Source organism: Apium graveolens, chromosome 9, assembly GCF_009905375.1.
Source record: "Apium graveolens cultivar Ventura chromosome 9, ASM990537v1, whole genome shotgun sequence".
Classification (NCBI taxonomy): Eukaryota; Viridiplantae; Streptophyta; class Magnoliopsida; order Apiales; family Apiaceae; genus Apium; species Apium graveolens.
This window is the reverse complement of record NC_133655.1, coordinates 110221457-110243068: the sequence shown is the minus strand read 5'-3', so window position 1 is coordinate 110243068 and position 21612 is coordinate 110221457. Positions and strand designations below refer to the sequence as shown.

General features: G+C 36.1%; 1 non-coding gene across 1 annotated transcript; it reads right to left on the bottom strand.

Annotated features, from left to right (window-relative positions):
- Positions 1-17369: 17369 nt before the first annotated feature.
- Positions 17370-17476, bottom strand: LOC141688289 (small nucleolar RNA R71). The gene has a single exon (XR_012561742.1). It is a non-coding gene; the product is annotated as a small nucleolar RNA R71 (small nucleolar RNA).
- Positions 17477-21612: the final 4136 nt, after the last annotated feature.

Below are 21612 nucleotides of genomic sequence, written 5' to 3'. Positions count from 1 at the left end.
CTATAAGCATTGCGATATTGTTATATCTTTCGCATAACCTAGCAGCTCTCAAGGATATTTGTTCATCCTTTCGAGAGAGTACATTTGTAATAAGTTTTTATCAGTTAATATAAAAACTGTTGATACTATTGAAGCTTTATCGAATTAATTGTATTAAATGTATTCACCCCCCCTCTACAGTTGATTAAAGGCCTAACAATTGGTATCGGAGCTTGTTGTTAACACACAAACAGTTTAAGATCTGAAAAGCAATCAACCATGTCAGACGAAGAAGAAGAAACACACAATCCGAAGCCACTACCCCCAACCATATCACAGATAAACAGTAACATTACGTTTGAAGCCATCAAGGTGCCAATCCTGAAGATACATGAATATCCAATCTGGAAAGTCAGGATGGCCATGTGCTTGGAAGCCACAGATCCCGAATATCTGAACAAGATTTAGGATGGTCCTCATAGACCAATGAAGGTGGTTGTTTCGCTTGAAGGAGAACCAGAGAAGATGATAGACAAAGACAGGAAGGACTACTCTCCTAAAGATATCTCATATATCATGAAGGATACTAAGGTCAGACACATCTTGCACATCAGTCTTGATAGTATTATATCCAATAGAGTCATTGGATGTAAGATAACAAAAGAGATATGGGATGCTTTAGAAGTAAAGTGTCAAGGCACAACTTCTATCAAGAAGATAAGGAGGACAATACTTACTCAAGAATATGAGCACTTTGACTCAAGGGACAATAAGTCCTTAACTGAGATCTATGACAGATTTCAGAAGTTGCTGAATGACTTATCCCTTGTCAACAAAGAATATGATTTGGAGGACTCAAACCTGAAGTTCCTACTTGCTCTCCCTGAAAAGTGGGACTTTAAAGTCACATCAGTAAGGGATAACTATCAACTTGATAACACACCTCTAGATGAGATCTATGGAGTTCTGAAAACTTATAAACTAGAGATGGAGCAAAGAAGCAAGAGGAAATGATCTAAATCTAGACCAGTTGCACTCAAGGTTGAAGAGAAGCCAAAGGAGAAAGCAAGGAGGAAAAGCTACTCCAAAGGGAAAGCCATGATTATAAAGTTAGACACTGAATCATCAAATTCTGATGATGACTCAAATACTGATACTGAATCACATACTGACAGTGATCATAACAACAATAAAGACATGGATCAAATGGTTGCCCTACTGGTTAAAAGCTTCAAGAAGATGGTATACAAGAACTTCAATAAAGGGAAAAGAATTTCCATAAAAGGTTCCAGTTCCTCAAACTCTGATAAGAGGAAAAACAAAAGAAATAATGATGGGAAGGGATCCAGATCTGGAAAACTTGACAAGTCAAAAGAGAGATGTTATAACTGTGATGGAATTCGACACTTTGCAGCTGACTGCAGAAAACCCAGAGCTGAGAAGAAACAAGCCTTGATCCAAGGAAGAGAAACTGTGATGATTTATCAGATTCAGATGATGGAGTCAATTATGCTCTCATGGAAAAAGCTGCTGCTGAGGATGACAATGCTGAATTAAAGGTACCTCAGACTACTCTTGCTTTTGATACTGATGATATCTATGAATTAAGATTATTTCTTAAGTCTCTACATGTTAGTTTTAGGGATCAAACCTTAGAGAATAATGGAATCAAAAGTGAAAACTCTATTTTAAAGAAAAGGAATGATCACCTAGAAATTGAGTTGCTTTCCATGATAGAAATTCAAAAAGAAATAGATAATGTTGTTTATATTAAGGAAACATTGTTAGAAAAATGTGCTTATCTAGAGAAGGAGCTAGCAAAAGAAAGAGAAGTCATTAAACTTTGGACTAACTCAGGAAAGTCAACTCATGAAATTCTAGAGAATGGTTGTTGGGGATCAGGATTAGGATATTCAGCTAGATCTAATTCTGATAAGAAAAGTGGAAAAGAAACTGAGAGAACAGAACCAATAAAAACTGATAGCAAGGTCAAACTGAACAAGGTTCAAATAAAGACCTTTAAGTTTAATCCTAGTGCTAATATTGTTAAGTCAATCCATGAGGAAGGTACAACCTCAACACCCAGATCAAACTTAATTACTGATAAGAGTGAACAAGTTTACAGAAATTCAGTAAATATTGGTTCGATGACTCAGAAACAGCTTAAGCAAAAGCTGAAGGATCTACACATGAAAGACAAGAGGAAAATGTCTAGGAAAAATAGAAATGGCAAGGTAGGTGTTAATAAGAATGGAAATTATGTAACTCTACCTAATACACCTAGAAAGACATGTTCAAACTGTGGTAGCACTAATCATCTTGCTAACTCTTGCAAGAAGAATAAAAAGATAAATGTTGTTTCTTCCAAATCAGAGTTTAGGAATAAAATAGTTAGAATATAAACCACAGAGTCCTTGTTTTTATTATGGAAGTGTTTGCATTCTATTTATAATGTAAAGAGTATCACAATTCGTATTATGACTATTATAAACTGAAACCCTCTTTAATTAAAGCAAAATCTGTTTTGTATGTATAAATACTGATAGTAAGGATGTTAATATGAACTCTGATAAAAAATCTTCTGCTATATATGTTAACAAAATTAAAAAGGCCCAAGGATCCAAGCAAGTCCGGGTCCTTAAAAACACTAACTGATTCAAATTACTGATTGCAGGGTGACAAGAGGAATGCTCTAGTCTTGGACAGTGGATGCTCAGGACATATGACTGGTTATAAATCCCTACTACCAGAATTTGAGGAGAAGCCTGGCCCAAGCGTTTCTTATGGAGATGGTAACTTAGGAAAAAATTTAGGATATGACAAAATCAAAATTGGAAATGTCATCATTAAAAATGTAGCTCTAGTTGCAGGACTCAAGCATAATCTGATTAGTATGAGTCAAATCTATGACAGAGGTTACCATGTCAACTTCTATGAGGAGCATTGTGAAATTGTCAGTAAGTTTGATGGAAAGATTGCATTGACTAGTGTAAGACATGGTAGTTTATATGAAACCAGGGTCTCCATAAGTATTGATAATTCAAAAGTTTGTCTACTCAGTAGAGCATCTATGGAAGACAGCTGGAACTGGCATAAAAGACTTTCTTACCTCAACTTCAATAATATCAATGAACTAGTGAGAAAAGATCTTGTGAAAGGATTTCCCAATGTAGTTTTTACTCCTGATGGCTTATATGACTCATGCCAGAAAGCCAAGCAAAGGAAAACTTCTCTCAAGAGTAAAATTGAATCTTACATTATTGAACCATATCATCTACTTCATGTTGATCTCTTTGGTCTAGTGAATGTTATATTAATTTCCAAGAAGAGTTATGTACTCGTAATTATTGATGAATATACAAGATACACATGGGTGTATTTTCTGCACACCAAGGATGAATCTTCATTCATTCTTCTTGATTATGTGAGGGAGCTAGAAAAAGGATCAACATATAAAGTGAAGATCGTCAGAAGTGATAATAGAACTAAATTCAAGAATAGCTCTATAGAAAAGTTCTGCAAACTAAAGGGGATAAAACAAGAGTTTTCTGCTCCTGGAACTCCACAAAAATGGAGTTGTTGAAAGAAAGAATAGAACTCTGATAGAAGCTGCAAGAACCATGCTAGAGGAAGCAAGATTTCCTACCTACTTCTGGACTGAGGCTGGAAAACCGCTTGCTTTACACAAAATGCAACATTGATCAACAAGCATGGAAAAACACCATTTGAGTTGGTGAAGGGAAAGAAGCCAAATTTGAAGTTCTTTCATATTTTTGGTTGTAAGTGTTTTTTGTCTCAAAACTCATCCAGAGCAGCTGACCAAGTTTGATTTGAAAGCTGATGAAGGAATATTTGTGGGTTATCCGTTGACTATAAAAGCCTTCAGAGTTTACAATCTAAGAACAAGAACAGTCATGGAATGTATAAATGTATCTTTTAATGACAAGAAGATAACAGGTCTAGAAGATGCAGATGACCATGACAAATTGAGGTTTGAAAATGAAGTACCTTATGCTGAACTTTTAAATCCCGACTCTGATATACTAAGTCCTGATATCACTCAAAGCTCCGAGGTTCCACAAAATAGTGGAAATAATTTTAACACTGAAGCATATGTTGAGGGGGAGCAACATGACTCAAATCCAGAGACTATTACAAGTGATTCATCTCAAGAGACATTAGTAGAAAGATCATCTCATCTTCCTCAAATTCTGATCAGTCAAATACTGATAATAATGGGAACACTAATTCAGGGGGAGCATCATGAAACAATAGTGGTACTAATCAAAGAAATTAAAGAAAATTCATGGATCAAGGGGAGGTTCTCTTCATGGAGTCAACTTCCATCTATAAGAAAATGGTCTAAGTCACATACACCTAACTTAATCATTGAAAACCCTGACAGTGGTGTAAGAACAAGAAAAGCCACTCAGAATGAATGTCTCTATCATTCTTTTCTATCTCAAACTAAACCCAAGAAGGTTGAAGAAGCTCTGCAAGATGCTGACTGGGTCACAACAATGCAAGAGAAACTCAATGAATTTGAAAGGAACAAAGTCTGGACTCTTGTGCCAAGACCAAAGAACAAATCTGTAGTTGGCATAAATGGGTATTCAGAAATAAAACTGACAGTGAGCGCATTATTACAAGGAATAAAGCAAGACTGGTTGCAAAGGGGTACTCACAACAAGAAGGCATTGATTATGATGGGACATTTGCTCCAGTTGCTAGGCTTGAGGCAATTAGAATCTTTCTTGCCTATGCTGCTCACAAGAAGTTTAAGGTGTTCCAAATGGATGTGAAGAGTGCATTCTTAAATGGAGAACTCGAAGAGGAAGTTTATGTGGAATAGCCTCCAGGGTTCATTGATCCAATGTATCCAGGTCACGTCTACTTACTGGATAAAGCACTCTATGGATTAAATCAAGCTTCAAGGACCTGGTATGGAACACTTGCTCTATTTCTGCTAGAGAATGGTTTCACAAGAGGTACAACTGATAAAACTCTCTTTTATAAATATCATGGTAAGGACTGGTTATTAGTACATATATATATTGATGATATCATTTTTGGATCTACTAATGATAAACTTTGTGAGAGATTTGCAAAACTATTGCAGTCCAGGTATCAAATGAGTATGATAGGAGAACTGAGTTATTTTCTGGGGTTACAAGCTAAACATACTGATGAAGGAATCTACATAAATCAATCCAAATACATCAGGAATTTACTCAAAAGATTTGGAATGCAAGACTGCTCAACTGCATCAACTCCCATGACCACTGCAACTAAGTTAGATTTAAATATTGGTTCTTCAGTAGATATAACTAACTATAGAGATATGATTGGCACATTCTTGTATCTGACTGTAAGTAGACCTGATATCATGTATGCTACCTGTGTCTATGTAAGGTTCCAAGCTGATCCTAGAGAATCTCATCTATTAGTTGTGAAGAGAATTTTTAAGTATCTCAAAGGCACCATGAATTTGGGATTATGGTATCCTAGAGATTCATACTTTAAGCTAATTGGATATTCAGATGCTGATTTTGCAGGATGCAAAATAGACAGGAAAAGCACTTCTGGAAGCTGCCAATTTCTTGGTGGCAGATTGGTTTCTTGGTACAACAAGAAACAAAAGTCAATTTCCACATCAACTACAGAAGTAGAATACATTTCTGCAGGAAGCTGTTGTACTCAGATTCTAGGGATGAAGAATCAATTACTGGATTATAGATTAGATTATTCTTCTATTCCTATATATTGTGATAATCAAAGTGCTATTGTAATGGCATGAAATCCAGTGCAGCATTCAATGACTAAGCACATCAGCATCAGGTACCATTTCATAAGGGAACATGTGGAAGTAGGTACAGTGGAATTGGTCTTTGTTCCAACAGATCAGCAAGTAGCAGATATATTCACCAAGCCTCTCTGTGAAGCTACATTCACAAGATTGGTGAATGAATTGGGAATGATTTCAGGACAATTCTCAAACTCTGATAATTAAGTCTGATGGTATTATTGAAGCATTATATCTTATTATTTGTCAGTACTTGTTAGATACCGATTCTTGTGCTAAATGTTGATGCCATGATAACATGCAAATTATTTTAAGTGATTTTATGTAAAAACTGCATGTTGAACTACTGATCATGCTTACATGCTTTTTTATTAGTTAAACTTATTTTGACTAATAGTTTCCGTCAGTAGTTGATAAATTCTGATATTGGTCAACCCATTTTTGACTGATTAGTCCTGATAGTCGTGATTAAAATACTGATAATGATCAAAACATGAATTGATTATTATACTTCATTGATTATTCTGAATTTATTCAGAATAAATGGTTAAACAGTACTTTTAATTATTCAGTGAGATAGTGGAATATCTTTTAATTGCTTAAATGGGTTAGCTACTGATGTAAGTATCTTGTAATACTTAAGTATTTATATTGGGAATAGGAATCTGAAGAGAGATATTACTTTTTGTTTACCTAGATATGCGTAATCGTGTATTTGCATTATGGTTAATTATTACATGGTTAATCAAAGAATCCCTTCAGTTTCTAAACCTCTCGCCTATAAATACAACCCTCCACTCTCAAAACTTCTCACTACCTTTTCACTTCAAATCACTCAAATTTTAAGTCTTCTTGAACATAACTCCTCATCTTCTCATATGTTCATGGCTCAATGTCTGTTTTACACTCGTACTATTGCGGAACTTACTATCCTGCTTTCAAGCTCGATAAGGGTCGTGTCTATTATGACCCCTGGGGACGTAGAGTCAAGATTAATGATCAAATATTTAGTCCTCATAATGTTCCAACATCGGTCTATGAGGAGTTGTCAAGTGACCAATGACTGGATCTACAGTTATTTCAGTTGATAATTACTCTTGAGGATGAGCGGTTAGCCAAAGAGGCAGAGCGGCAGAGAGTTGAAGTGTAATGCCCTCCAAACCCGGGGTATAAGTCTGGGGTTTACTAGCTAATCACCAAATCTGTACAACCTGTATAACCATTAAGCAGCTATATATAAATCTAACCCCTTTAATACTAACCAGGATTTTTTTTAGGTTGGAGTATGAAATAAGAACCACACTCTACTTTTATTACAATCCAAATTTAAAATCTCACAAAACTCTCTTTATTACATACCATTGTCTAACAAGTTTTAAACTACTTTTCTTATTTATTTACATACACACATTGCTATCTACACTACACCTGCTCAGGCAACTCAAAGCTTTCTTCCTGGATCGGGATCAATACCTTTAATATGAGAGGGTCCCGCAGCTTGACTCGTTTCTTTACCACTCGAGTCCTGAGAGGTTTTATTTTCCTTCTTAACTGAAAATAATAAGGTGAATAACAACAAAAAAGGGGTGAGCCATAAGTTGTTCAATAAGTCCTCAATATAAGCAGTGTTATAGTAAGCTAAATGAACCGGTAATTTGGTTACAATTGCAAAGATATAACCTCGTGATAAAAGAACGAAGGCCATTATCGGCGAATATCAAACGAACTAAATTGGACACAAGTTTGCACCTATATCCTGCTGATCAGCAGGATACAGTGCAGATCCATACTTCAATGTATAGATCCATTCGGGTACCCAGGCCTTAAGGCCCAACACAAGGATTCAGTTAATTCCCGGTCCTTAGGATCAAGTGTATACCTGATCCCAATTGTCACCATCCAGTCCATAGAGGAGCAACCGTGATAATCGATATGCTTTGATATATCCCAACATCAGAATATATCAAGATATAGGTATATATATATGTATTACTATTGGAATATGAATAGAGGGTTCAACGAATTAGGAGAATTAAGGAATCGAAATGAAATATGAACAAATGAATGATAATTGTATATCAGTGTTTGTGAACAGAAATTATCAGTGTGTAACTGCGATAAGAATCTGAAAGCAATTCAATATTCTAAATTTAGAATAGGGGAAAAACTTGCCTTTCACGTGATCTACTCCAATTATATCACCTTCCTCTATCACCGGCTCGATCTGCCTCGTTGGTTTTGTCTCTATCAAAGAAAGATGTTTATTTAGTCATCTCGCATATCAATCACGACTCAACCCGACTTCACATAGCCCTTATCGTGTACCGTACGCGTATTATTGACTCGTTTAAGAATTATTAACAAATAAGACTCGATGAACCACATAATTCACATAACACATAAGTCACATAGTTATTTAGGTTTAAAATTATTTTAAGAATCGAATTCGACTCGCTATTCGCTTAACTCAACAATATCTGGGATTTATCGGACTCGTATTTATACGTAATAAGACTTATAAGTAAATAAATATCGAAACTCAACTCACTTCTAAAAAAAATTAGGATTTAAAACTATTTTTAATGAAAACAGATCATTTTTCCGAGTCGAAGAGCTTTCGTTTTGCTTAAATCGGATAAACGATTTAATTATTATTCAATAAATGTAGATAAATCAATTTATTATTCAATATAAATAATTATCCCTAATTATTGGACCCTAATTTTTTTTTTAAATAATTATTTGGGAAAATCAGAATTAAAAATGATTTTCCATAATTTTTGGAATTAAAATGAATTTATTATGATTTATTGAAAATAATTTGATTAATTATCAAAATAAATCATTTTTAATTAATTAATAAATAAATAATTTTGATTTTTAGAAAATATTTCAGAATTATTTATAATATAAATCAATTAATTAAATAAGTAATTAATCAATTTATAAAATAAATAAAAATTGATTTATAAATAATAAAAGTAAAAATAATAAAAATGATTTCCAGAAACAGTTGTCAGAAAATAATCTCTGACAAAAACGGATCAAACCCGGGTAAAACAAACGGGTCAAAATCCGGGTCGTGAAGAACACGCCGGATTTTGCCCAGAATCCGCCCACCGGAGCAACTTCCGACCAGCCATTTTCAGGCCAAAAAAACACCGTTTGGTGTGTTTTTCACAGGGTTTCAATTCCAAATCATCCTAGCAATCTAACTCCGGCCAGAACGAACCAAAACATTCCGTAATCTCCAACTCCAGCAAAATCGATCAAAACTTCGGCCAAACATCAATCTAACGATTCTGTACATGAAACTTCACGTTTTATAGTTCAAATCAAAGATTATGAACTCTACAATCAAACCCCTAACATCTCAGGAACCAAATATTCATCAAACTCAAAAACGTATAAATCAGAAATTGACGGGAGGAGAATTTATGATTATGCCTCCTGAGTCAGAGAGCCTCTCGCTTAAATGCGGTTTACCTTGGTTCACGTGGTTTGCAGGCTATTGCGTGAGCCCGTAGGGTTTACCCAGTACGCCCCCGAAGGGTAGCGGCTGCGGGTTACCTACGATAAAAAAAATTGAACATAAACCCTAGAAATCAAATATACTTATCCAGGAATCGTTTGTTCAATTAAATACCATGAATCGATCAGAAATCATCATATAAAGCTATATTAATCATCAAATCATCCTAATAACCCTAGAATAAAAAAGACCCAATTCGAACATAAACCCTAGAAATCGAAAACCAAAATTTACGAATTAAAACATGAAAGTGATATCAAAATAGAAAGAACAAATCAAAACCTTTGATTTGAGTACTTGAATCACTCGATTTAGTGCAGAAATCAGATCAAAATCAACATTTGATTGTGCAACCCGAACCCGAAAATCCGACCCGAATTTCAGAGAATTTGTGTATTTTTCTATTTTTTGATAATTAATTAATAATAATTAAATAAAAATTAAACTATTTATATTAAGTAAAACAATACTCCTAATTAAAATTAAGGCCCTAATTATACATCTTTTAAAATTAATTGGCCCATAATTTCATAATTTTTGAGTATTAACTTTTAATTTTTAAATATTTAATATATACAATATATATGCCAAAAATTCCCAAAAATTGTGAATAATTCAAAAATAAAAAGAAATGGTATATTTGAAAGTCCTATAATTTTATAAAAATGAAAATGTGATTTTTGTGGGGTTTTTAATACCTAATGGGGCCCGGAAAAATCATTTTTCGCGAAATGAGAAAATTTATAAAATATCTAGATGTTCAGAATAATGCGATGGTACAAGCCATTCTAAGGAAAATAAGGGCAATTATTTTATTTGAAATATCAGCTATTAAAATATAGTTCGGGTCGTATAACTTTTGATACGAAGTCTTTAAATATGAAATAAAATATCCGATAAATTCCCAAAAAATACCTCAACAATACTGAATACACGTAACACATAGCAGTTAGGGTTTTATAGCTAAGTACACATAAATGACATAATAAAACATATAATTTATTTTTATTATGATATATTACAAGCGAAATTTTCCAGTAGTTACATCCTTCCCCCCTTAATAGGATTCTGTCCTAAGAATCTCGCTAAGAAAATAATTGGGGATACTTTTCTAACATTTCACTTTCAAGTTCCCAGGTTAACTCTTCAACCATATAATTTCTCCATAAATGTAACGCCCCTAAATCCGGGGTCAGGAACCTGGATCGTCACGCAATCCTTCAATCATGTGTAACCTGCATTAACTCGATAATCCAATAATTCCATATCATAAACCCCCAATCTCGTACAATAAGTATCACCTGTTATTAAAACTCAAATGTACTTTACAAGATCTCAAACAATTATTCATAACCTCTACATGAAGTTACAATAATTACGACTGATATATTATACCTATTGGATACTCTGGCACACCTGAGACAAAGCTGCCAGGGATTCTCCCCATGATTGTAAACGACTAAGTCCCACACCGGCATACTGGTTATCTGTTGTGTTGTATCATTTAAAAGAAAGCAAGAGTGAGCTATAATGCCCAACATAATAATGTACAGTGTGAAAATGACTGTATGATAAACTCACGTAAAATATCATATATGATAATTACGTTTAATTCAAAAATAGTTTTCCTTGGTGACACACACCTTCTCATGAAAACAATTCTTTAGTGGATTTTATTATCCTTCGAATACCTTAATGGTAAACCCAACACCTAGGTTTGGGTTACGGTATTGCATCACAATTCCAATTGGAAGAATAGGACATTCGTTGGAGCCACCGCATACGATGATCAGTCATACTACGATAAAAGTAACCTTTTCTACTAGTAGAAGGACGATACCTTCGTATCCCGGTTATCACACTTGCCGCATACGGGCTATATGTCCTCATTTCGGGTATACACACACTTCGCAGGTCCTTAGGTCATGTTGTACCGTCTCTTATGGTACCAGTAGTCTATCCAATACACGAAGTACTTGGATCCTACCCCTCCCTTGTCCTTTAGGAGATCCTATCATATCCCGAGAACTCGAACCACATCGAAGTTCATCCAAGCATTTTGCTTGTTGATAGGCATAGCCTTACTTCATATATATATGTACTTCCGAAAGTTTTCGGAGGAAGTACTAAGGATGTGAGTTGACCGTTGTCAACAGATAATTAAATAAGGGGGGAGTTTCTCTTTGAAACTATATTCAAAATATAAAAATAAGTCGAGATAATATTATCCGACGATCTAAAATTATTCGAATGATTTTCCGAAAATCAGAAAGTATTTTGAATCAGGTTCTATGATTTTTAAATCATAATTAAACCAATTAAATAACTGATGCTTAATAATAAGATATTAATCGTTGAATAATTAAACCTCAAATAATTATACTTTTAAAAAAATATTTAAAATAATATTCCTCAACTAATTTATGTTTAAGTAATATAATAATCTTTAATATTTAATCGAGTCTGTAATAAATATTCACTGGAGAATACTTCTCCCATAATAAATGAGTAGTAAATAGATATTTATTATTCGAACGATAAAGTATAGTTGAGGAAATACGATCTTTGGAAATCGTTTTAATAAAGTTCGGGATGTTTAGTATTTTGTAAGTGGACGTTGAGTCCTTTTAAAATGCACTACTATGTACTTTTAATCGTCCTATAATATCACCGGGACGATTTTCGGGTTTATATATTGTAACACAAAACTGATCGACTCTCGGTCTTACGACTTATACATCACGCTCTATTATATCGTTAATATTCTAATTAAAACACCTCCGGAATACTCCGGGTTTTCATCAATTTTTACTGACCGATCCTCGGTCTAAAATATATACACGCCACGCTACTCACTAGCGTTAACGTTCTCATTATAAACTCCTCCGGGATACCTCCGGGTTTTTATAAGCTTACACCGACCAACTCTCGGTCTAAATATAACATTTCGAACTCGGTATGAACCTATACTAGAAATTATCAACAATTGAGTAATGTAGTACATCTCAAACTTCGTAAAATAGTTTAAAGCAATCTCATGCATATATCACAGTTTTGTAAAATATTCACAACACAACAGTTCTTAAAAGGTAGGGTTTGAAAACTTGCCTGGGTATCTTGAGGTGGAGGATGCTCTAGGTTCCGCTCGGAAATCTATAATCATAACACAAGTCATTCTGTTAGGTCCCGTTCTAATTTATGGCTATCCGCACTCATACGCTAATCATTATGCACCCTCTCAACTTATATTACCCTTATTATTTCTTTAAGTCCTTATTCACATTATGGTCGCTTCCATTTTCAAAGTATCTTAAGTCCATTTTCATTTTCGTCGTCGTCTCCGCTTATGGATTCTACGGTCTCTAATCGCGCGGTCTCGGCTCCGATATTTTTATAAAATTGAAAAATCATTATTTTCATTTGAAATCTTTATGGAAGTTAGGAAACTCAATTTTCTACTCTCTGTAAAATTTTCATGATTTATGAATATTTTTAAGTCCATCCTTTATATTTTCAAAGTTTGAAATTTGTAGTAGTTTTTGTTGCGTAAATCACTTTTAGTAAAACGGAATAACATTTGATCCGTACATTGGAATCAAGCTATTCAAGCGCCTAACGATCCTTGTAACATTTTCTATCATAATCAAGGGTTATGTTTCAAGAAACTATAGTTTACATATTCGGGACTTTCTGCAGAAACTTAAAGTTACGTTTTGTTCGTTTTAACGAGATTACGTTTTCTATCGGAGTTTCGTTTACGCCTTAGATCTTTATACTATCATCACCAATCAACATATCATCATCAACACACTAACTCATCTCAAGAACATCATGTTCTTGAGGCAACAACAATCAACCTTAAATCTACTTAGCTAAACATCAAAATTTCAACAATACCACCACTAAAACTAGTTGTAAACTAGGTTTACAACTACATACTAAAAGGATCTTGAAATTGAATCTTAAATAAAGTTGGGTCAAATATTTTTACCTTTCTTGAGAGCTTGAGATGTTTTCTTGATGATGGTGAAGTCTTGGGAGTGCTTAGTATAGTTTTTGGAACCTAAAACCACCATTGAAATCAAGAAACCAAAGAAGAGTTACTATTCACACTATTCATTATCAACTTTCTTGATTTTATTTCACCCATCAAAACTTGATAAAAAGAGCTCAAAGATTTATCTTGCCTTAGTTTGGTTGATAGGAAGCTTGAGAATTAATGGGAGGATTTATCCATGGCTAGAGCTTGAAGTTTTGATTTTGATTTCTTGGTTTTAAGAAGAAGGGCCGAATGGGAGGTTTTGGGGAGAGAAGGAGAGTTTTTATGCTTGCTTCTTGGTTGCTTCTTGGAAATAATGCAAGTGATATCTTGTATTGATTTTTTATTCTCTAGTTTATATCCTAGGATTTCATTTATGTTGGCAAATCTTAGACAAAAACTAGCTAGCCTTTGGTAGATTACAAGCTAAGCCACTTGTTTAGCTCTCTAGCTCACTATTTGGTAGCCTTAGTTGATCATCCTACACCTTAGCTCACTATTTGATAAGGTAACCATGGTTACTTTCCTACCATGGTTAGTTAGTGCGTTACGTTTATTTAATCGTTTACGCGTTCGCTCGGTCGCTTAAACATTTTCGTAATACTTCCTCGCAAACGGTTCACGACGTAAATCCTTTCGTATTTATTCCTCATGTTTTGAAGTATCTTCCTTGGATATAAATCTGTAGGCTTTTAAATTCATAATTATATTGTGATCCTCGTAATCCTCAATGATTCGTAATTATGGTCATTTTTCAAAGTTCGTTTTCTTCAAAAACTAATAGCGTTTACATACACTCATTTGGTACGTATAATCATAATATCAACTCGGAATCTTAAATTAAAAACTCGTATATGGTGTGGTCGCAAAAGTTTTTATTAAACCGCAAGTTTACTATTCATAAGGTCTTTTACCGATGTCAAAAATTTTGGGTTTTACAACAAAACTCATACTAAAGGTACAAACTTATTTCTCAATACTCTTTCCTACCGATCTAGAATTCTTATTGGTTGTTCTACATAAGATAAATCAGGTTGAATCTCTATCGGCTCATATTCTATTACATGTCTAGAATCAGTATTATATCTCTTAAGCATGGACATGTGGAACACATTATAGATATGCTGCATGTGAGGCGGTAAGGCTAACTCGTAAGCCACTTTCCCGACTTTCTTCAAAATTTCAAATGGACCAACATATCGTGGCTTCAATTTACCCTTATTACCAAATCTGGTCAATCCTTTCAATGGTGATATCTTAAGTAATACATGCTCTCCTTCCTGGTAGTCTATATCCTTTCTGGCTTGATCTGCATATTTCCGTTGTCGATTCTGTGCTGCTTCAAGTCGCTTTTGGATAAGTTCTATCATTTCCTTGGTCTGCTGAATTAATTATGGTCCTAAAAATTACGTTCACCAACTTCATCCCAATACACAGGTGATCTACATTTCCTTCCGTATAAAGCTTCATAAGGTGGCATTCCAATGCTTGCGTGATAGCTGTTGTTGTATGAAAATTCTACTAGCGGTAAATGCTCATCCCAACTGCCTTCAAAATCAATCGCGGAGACGTGTAACATATCTTCAATTGTTTGGATAGTCCTTTTACTTTGTCCGTTGGTTTGCAGATGATAAGCGGTACTCATATTTAGCTTGGTACCAAGACATTCTTGAAATTGTCGCCAGAATCTTGAATTAAATCGTGGATCTCGATCAGACACAATAGATATAGGAACTCCATGTCGCATCACAATCTCCTTAAGATATAAGTGTACTAACTTATTGAGTGAAAATCTTTCATTGATTAGAAGACAATGTGCTGACTTCGTTAGTCTGTCGATAATCACCAAAATTGCGTCATGATTCGTTTTTGCCCTTGGAAGTCCTACTACGAAATCTATTGAGTGGCATTTATGACACTTTATTACGCTCCGTAAATCTTTGAATTGGTGTATTTTTACTCAAGTTGTTGGTGTTTTAATGTGTTTTCTAGTATTTTTGCATTTTTAGGCATTATCTAGGTAATCAGGTGAAGTAACATTGTTTTGGTGCTAATTTGGTGTTAGGGAGGTGTTGGAATAAAAGCTATTGGAAAACTGGCTCGAATCAGCAAGGAAAAAGAAGAAGTCAGATTTTTATGCAAGAGGTTTGTGCGCCCGCGCTGTGATAGCGCGTGCCCGCGCTCAAAGTCCAGAAGCTCAGCGCGCCCGCGCTGGTCAAGCGCGCAGCCGCGCCAGGTCGAGAAAAATAATCCTGATTCTATTGGGCTTTTGATCCAGAAGACTTCTAGTCTGTATGGGGCTGCTATATATCCATACATAAGCTCGTTTTTTAAAAGAGACATACGAGAGCACAAGAAAAAGGCGTAAGAAGACCGTTTAAGCACAATTCAACCAAGGCGAAGAATATCTAGTTTTAACTTGTGATTCTTTGTTTAAGTTGTAACATTGGATGCTAGTTTTTTTATTCTTGAACCTATACTCTTGTTTTGTACTTTGTTTATTATTCGTTTATAAAGACTACGTTTATTATACCATGCTTTCATCAGAATCCGCATTGATAATGAGTCCGATTATGGGATAATCGTTATCGTAGGGTTCTAATGGATTTATTTATGGATTTCTTTAGTTGATTTGTTTCGATGCCTTAATGTGTGGTGATTGTATGATAACCTAGTATTGGTTGTGCATATTCGTCTTATGAGCGTCGCGAACTTATAAGATAGTGTGTTAATTCTTAATGAAGCGAAAGTGAATTTAAGGATTTAGAACTTGCCATGCTAGTATAGGTTCATGTGTTATTGTTATGGATGATTCGTAGGTAATTTTAACCATCTTACTTGCCCTATGTAATCATGATAGATAACTTGTGCATTAAACCGTTATGTTGTCAAATTCTATAGACATATAGGGTCTTAATATAATTGGTGTCTATTCAGCTTCTATCTCTTTTGTGGATGTCTAGTAGTAAGGTATTCGTGCAACGAAAGTTGGCGTTTATCAGTTTCATGTTATCTGATTAGTGTCATCACCATTACATGCTAAGGTTAAGAATGAAAAGGCTATTGAATGAAGTATCTAGTGAAGTTAGAATCCCATGTTTGTCTCATATAAGTAATTCAACCTCAATTCTCTTAGTTAATGCTAATTAGTATAATCTCTTAGTTTAATTTAAACCCAATTTGTAATTTGTCTTAGCATATAGCGATAACCATACATTATTGCATAGGTGCATAAATTGAACTTAACCTAAACCAGTCTCTGTGGGAACGAATCTGATTGATATCTTATACTACTTGCGAACACGTATACTTGCGTGTAATTTAGCGCGTGTTTAGCAACTAACAATTGTTTGGCGCCAATACCGGGGGCTCAGTGTTAATTTTTAGTTTATTTGTTTATCATCAGTGGTCGTTAAAGTTTATTGACTCGGACATAGTTACTAATCTGTTTCCTTGTCTTATTTCAGGTACTCTAGCGAGCGTGTATGCATAAGCGTTCGCGGTCTCGTAAGAGAACTCTGGATAAAGCCAAGGAAGAAGCTGTAGTGGTTCGAAGGGAAGTTGTTGAGGACGAAGAGAAGGTAGAAGAAGAAGAAGAGAAAATCGAGGAAAGAGTTTTAGTAATGATGGGAGATCAAGCAGAAATTCCTAAGGCTTTGATGGATTATTCTTGGCCTAAGATCAATGATATTCAGTCAAGCATCATTAGGCCAACCATCTCGGCTAACACTTTTGAGATTAAGTCAAGAATGATTCAGATGATAAAGAACCCAGTTCAGTTTGGGGGTTCTCCTACAGAAGATCCCAACATGCATATCAGGGATTTCATCGAGATCTGCTACACTTTCAAGTTCAATGGTGTGACTGAAGATGCTATCAAGCTGCGACTCTTCCCATTCTCTCTGAGGGATAAAGCAAAGTGCTGGTTACATTCTCTACCACCAGGGTCTATCACTACTTGAGAAGATCTTGCTCAAAAATTTCTCACTAAATTCTTCCCTATGGCGAAGACTGCTGCAATCAGGAATGCTCTTACTCAGTTTGCTCAGCAAACTGGAGAATCTCTGTGTGAGGCTTGGGATCGATATAAGGAGATGCTAAGGAAGTGCCCACAACATGGCATGCCTGATTGGATGATTATTAACTATTTCCACAATGGATTGGGTGTTACTTCTAGACCCATGCTCGATGCAGCATTAGGAGGAGCCTTGTGGGCTAAAAGCTATAATGAAGCTTATGAATTAATTAAACTGATGGCTACTAATGAAAACCAGAATCCTTCCCAGAGACTGACTCAGGGGAAAGTAACAGGAATTCTGGAGTTGGATGCAGCAACTGCTATAGCTTCCCAACTTAAGGCTTTGACGATGAAGGTGGACACTTTGGCTAATTATGGAGTTAATCAAATCTCTAGTGTTTGTGAGCTTTGTGTTGGTGCCCATGAGACTGATCAGTGAGCTATTTCTAGTGAATCAGCTCAGTTCGTAAGAAACTTTCAGCGATCACAACAACCTGTGCCAGCCACCTATCATCCTAACAACCGCAATCATCCTAATTTCAGTTGGAGTAACGCTCAGAATGCGGTTCAACAGCCTTATCAGCAGTACCCAGCTAAGCAGTACAACCCCCTGGTTTTCAGCAACCGCAATATGCACCAAGACAACAACTTCAGCTGCAACAAGCTAATGAAAAATCTGAATTAGAGGAGTTGAAGCTTATGTGCAAAAGCCAAACTGTTTCTATCAAGACCTTGGAAAATCAAATTGGACAAATTGCCAATACCTTGCTATATCGTCAACCGGGTATACTACCTAGTGACACTGAAGTACCAGGAAAGAGGGAAGTTAAGGAACATGTGAAGGCAATAACTTTGAGGTCTGGGAAGGTTGCGAATATCGAACAAACTCAATTTTCGGATGAAGAAGCTGGGGCTGAAGAAGTAGAGCAACAAGAAGCAGAAGTGGAACCAAGGAAGACTACTGTTGAGCACACTCCTCCTGAGGGTAATACAGGGGAGAGACAAATCTATCCTCCACTGCCTTTTCCTAAGCGGCTGCGGAAGAAAAAGCTGGATAAGCAATTTGAGAAGTTTCTGGAGGTATCCAAGAAACTTCATATCAACATACCTTTCTCTGAGACTCTTGAGCAGATGCCTAGTTACGCAGAGTTTATGAAAGTTATTCTCTCTCGGAAAGTGATGCTAGATGATTTAGAGATTGTTGCTCTCATAGAGGAATGCAGTGCTGTGCTGCAACAAAAGTTGCCTCCAAAGCTAAAACCAGGAAGCTTCACTATTCCATGTACTATTGGAAAAGTGTATTTCGACAGATGCTTATGTGACTAGGGATCTAGCATCAATCTGATGCCTTTGTTAATCTTCAAGAAGTTGAACTTCCCCGAGCCAAAACCGACTTATATGACCTTGCAGTTGGCCGACCGTTCTATTACATATCCTCGAGGTATTGTGGAGGATATCTTGGTCAAGGTTGATAAACTCATCTTCCCTGCTGATTTAGTAATTCTTGATTTCGAGGAGGATAAGAAGATTCTCATAATCTTGGGAAGACCTTTCTTGGCTACTGGCCGAACCTTGATAGATGAGCAGAAGGGTGAGTGTATAATGCGAGTGTTGGATCAGTATGTAACTTTTAATGTGTTCAATGCTATGAAATTTCCTACGGAAAATGTGGAGTGCTTAAAGGTGGAGTTGGTTGATTCTATGGTGACTTCAGAACTTGATCAATTGCTAAGGTCTGACGCCTTAGAGAAGGCCTAGTTGGGGGAATTCAGATAGTGAAGATGTCGAAGGTGAAGAGTAATTGCAGTATCTGAATGCTTCTCCTTGGAAGAGGAAGATTGATATGCCTTTTGAATCTCTTAGAATGGAGGAATTGAACAAAGCTCCCAAACGCCTCAAGCCATCTATTGAGGAAGCCCCCACTCTTGAGCTTAAGCCTTTACCTGAACATTTAAGGTATAATTTTTTAGGTGATGCATCTACTCTGCCTGTGATTATTGCATCTGGCCTTTCAGGTAGCGATGAGGAGAAGCTCTTGAGAATTCTAAGAGAGTTCAAATCGGAAATTGGTTGGACCATAACAGATATTAAGGGAATCAGCCCTCTTATTACATGCATAAAATTCTGCTAGAGGAAGGTAGCAAGCCTACGGTTGAGCAGCAAAGAAGACTTAATCCGATCATGAAGGAAATAGTGAAGAAGGAAATTCTTAAGTGGCTGGATGCAGGGATTATCTATCCCATTTCTGACATTTCTTGGGTAAGTCCAGTTCAGTGTGTACCGAAGAAAGGAGGTATCACAGTTGTTGCTAATGAGAAGAATGAGCTCATTCCTACTCGAACAGTCACGAGATGGAGAGTTTGTATGGACTACAGGAAGCTGAACAAGGCCACTAGGAAGGATCACTTCCCTTTGTCTTTCATTGACCAGATGCTCGACAGATTGGCTGGTCACGAGTACTATTGTCTTTTGGATGGCTATTCAGGTTATAATCAGATTTGTATCACTCTAGAAGATCAGGAGAAGACTACCTTCACTTGTCCATTTGGTACTTTTGCCTTTAGACGAGTTTCTTTTGGTCTGTGTGGTGCATCAGCCACATTTCAGAGATGCATGATGGCTATCGTTTCTGACATGATTGGTCAGAATGTGGAGGTATTCATGGATGATTTCTCTGTGTTTGGTGATTCATTTGACGAGTGCTTGCAAAATCTTGAACATGTTCTTAAGAGGTGTGTTGAGACCAACTTTGTTCTCAATTTGGTGAAATGTCACTTTATGGTGTGACAAGGCATTATTCTTGGGCACAAGGTCTCTAGTAAAGGTATTGAGGTGGACAAAGCCAAGGTGGGGGTCATTGAAAATCTTCCTCCACCAATTTCTGTTAAGGGAATTTACAGTTTTCTTGGTCATGCGGGTTTCTATAGGCGTTTCATCAAGGACTTCTCTAAAATTTCGAAGCCATTGTGCAGTTTGCTAGAGAAAGATGTCCCTTTCAAGTTTGATGACAGTGCCTTGACGCTTTTGAGACATTGAAAAAGAGTTCAATCACGTCACCTGTCATAACTGCACCTCACTGGAATGAACCTTTTGAGATGATGTGCGATGCAAGTGACTATGCATTTGGAGCAGTTCTTGGGCAGAGAAAGAACAACATATTTCATGTGGTCTACAATGCTAGTAAGACCTTGAATGGGGCTCAACTGAATTATACTACTACGGAGAAAGAAATTTTGGCTATTATCCATGGTTTTGAGAAATTTCGATCTTATCTACTTGGGACTAAAGTGACAGTTTTCACTGATCACGCTGCAATTCGTTATCTTGTCTCGAAGAAGGACTCGAAACCTAGATTGATCAGATGGGTTATATTGCTCCAAGAATTTGAATTAGAGATCAAGGACAGAAAGGGGACTAAAATCAAGTCGCTGATCATCTATCTCATTTAGAAAACCCAAATGCTACTTCACTGGACAAGACATTGATAAATGAGTCTTTTCCCGATGAGCAGCTGTTTGGAGTGCAAGAGGAAGAACCGTGGTTTGAAGATATTGTGAACTACCTTGTGAGTAATATCATGCCTCCCGACTTATCATATGCTCAAAGGAAGAAGTTTCTACATGAAGTGAAGTGGTAAATGTGGGATGAGCCATTTCTTTTTCGATAAGGAGCTCACCAAATCATCAGAAGATGTATTCCTTACAGCGAAACGAGGGGGATCTTGCGAGATTTCCACTCAACGGCTTATGGAGGACACTATGGTAGAGAAAAGACAACAGCTCACATTCTTCAAATAGGTTTCTTTTGGCCAACCTTGTTTAAAGATGCTCATCAGTTCGTTTTGAAATGTGATCGATGTCAACGTGTGGGTAATATGTCTAAGAGGGATGGGATGCCTCTTAATGTGCTTCTCGAGGTTGAAGTCTTCGATGTTTGGGGAATTGACTTCATGGGGCCATTTGTCTCATCTTGTAACAATCAGTACATCTTGTTGGCGGTCGATTATGTGTCGAAATGGGTTGAAGTTAAGGCGTTTCCAATAAATGATGCAAATGTGGTGCTTAATTTTCTTCACAAGCAGATATTCACAAGGTTTGGAACTCCAAGAGTCATAATCAGTGATGAGGGGTCATATTTTTGCAATCACAAGTTCACTGCTATGATGCAAAGGTATAATGTGAATCATCGCATTGCTACGGCTTATCATCCTCAGACAATTGGTCAAGCTGAGGTGTCTAACA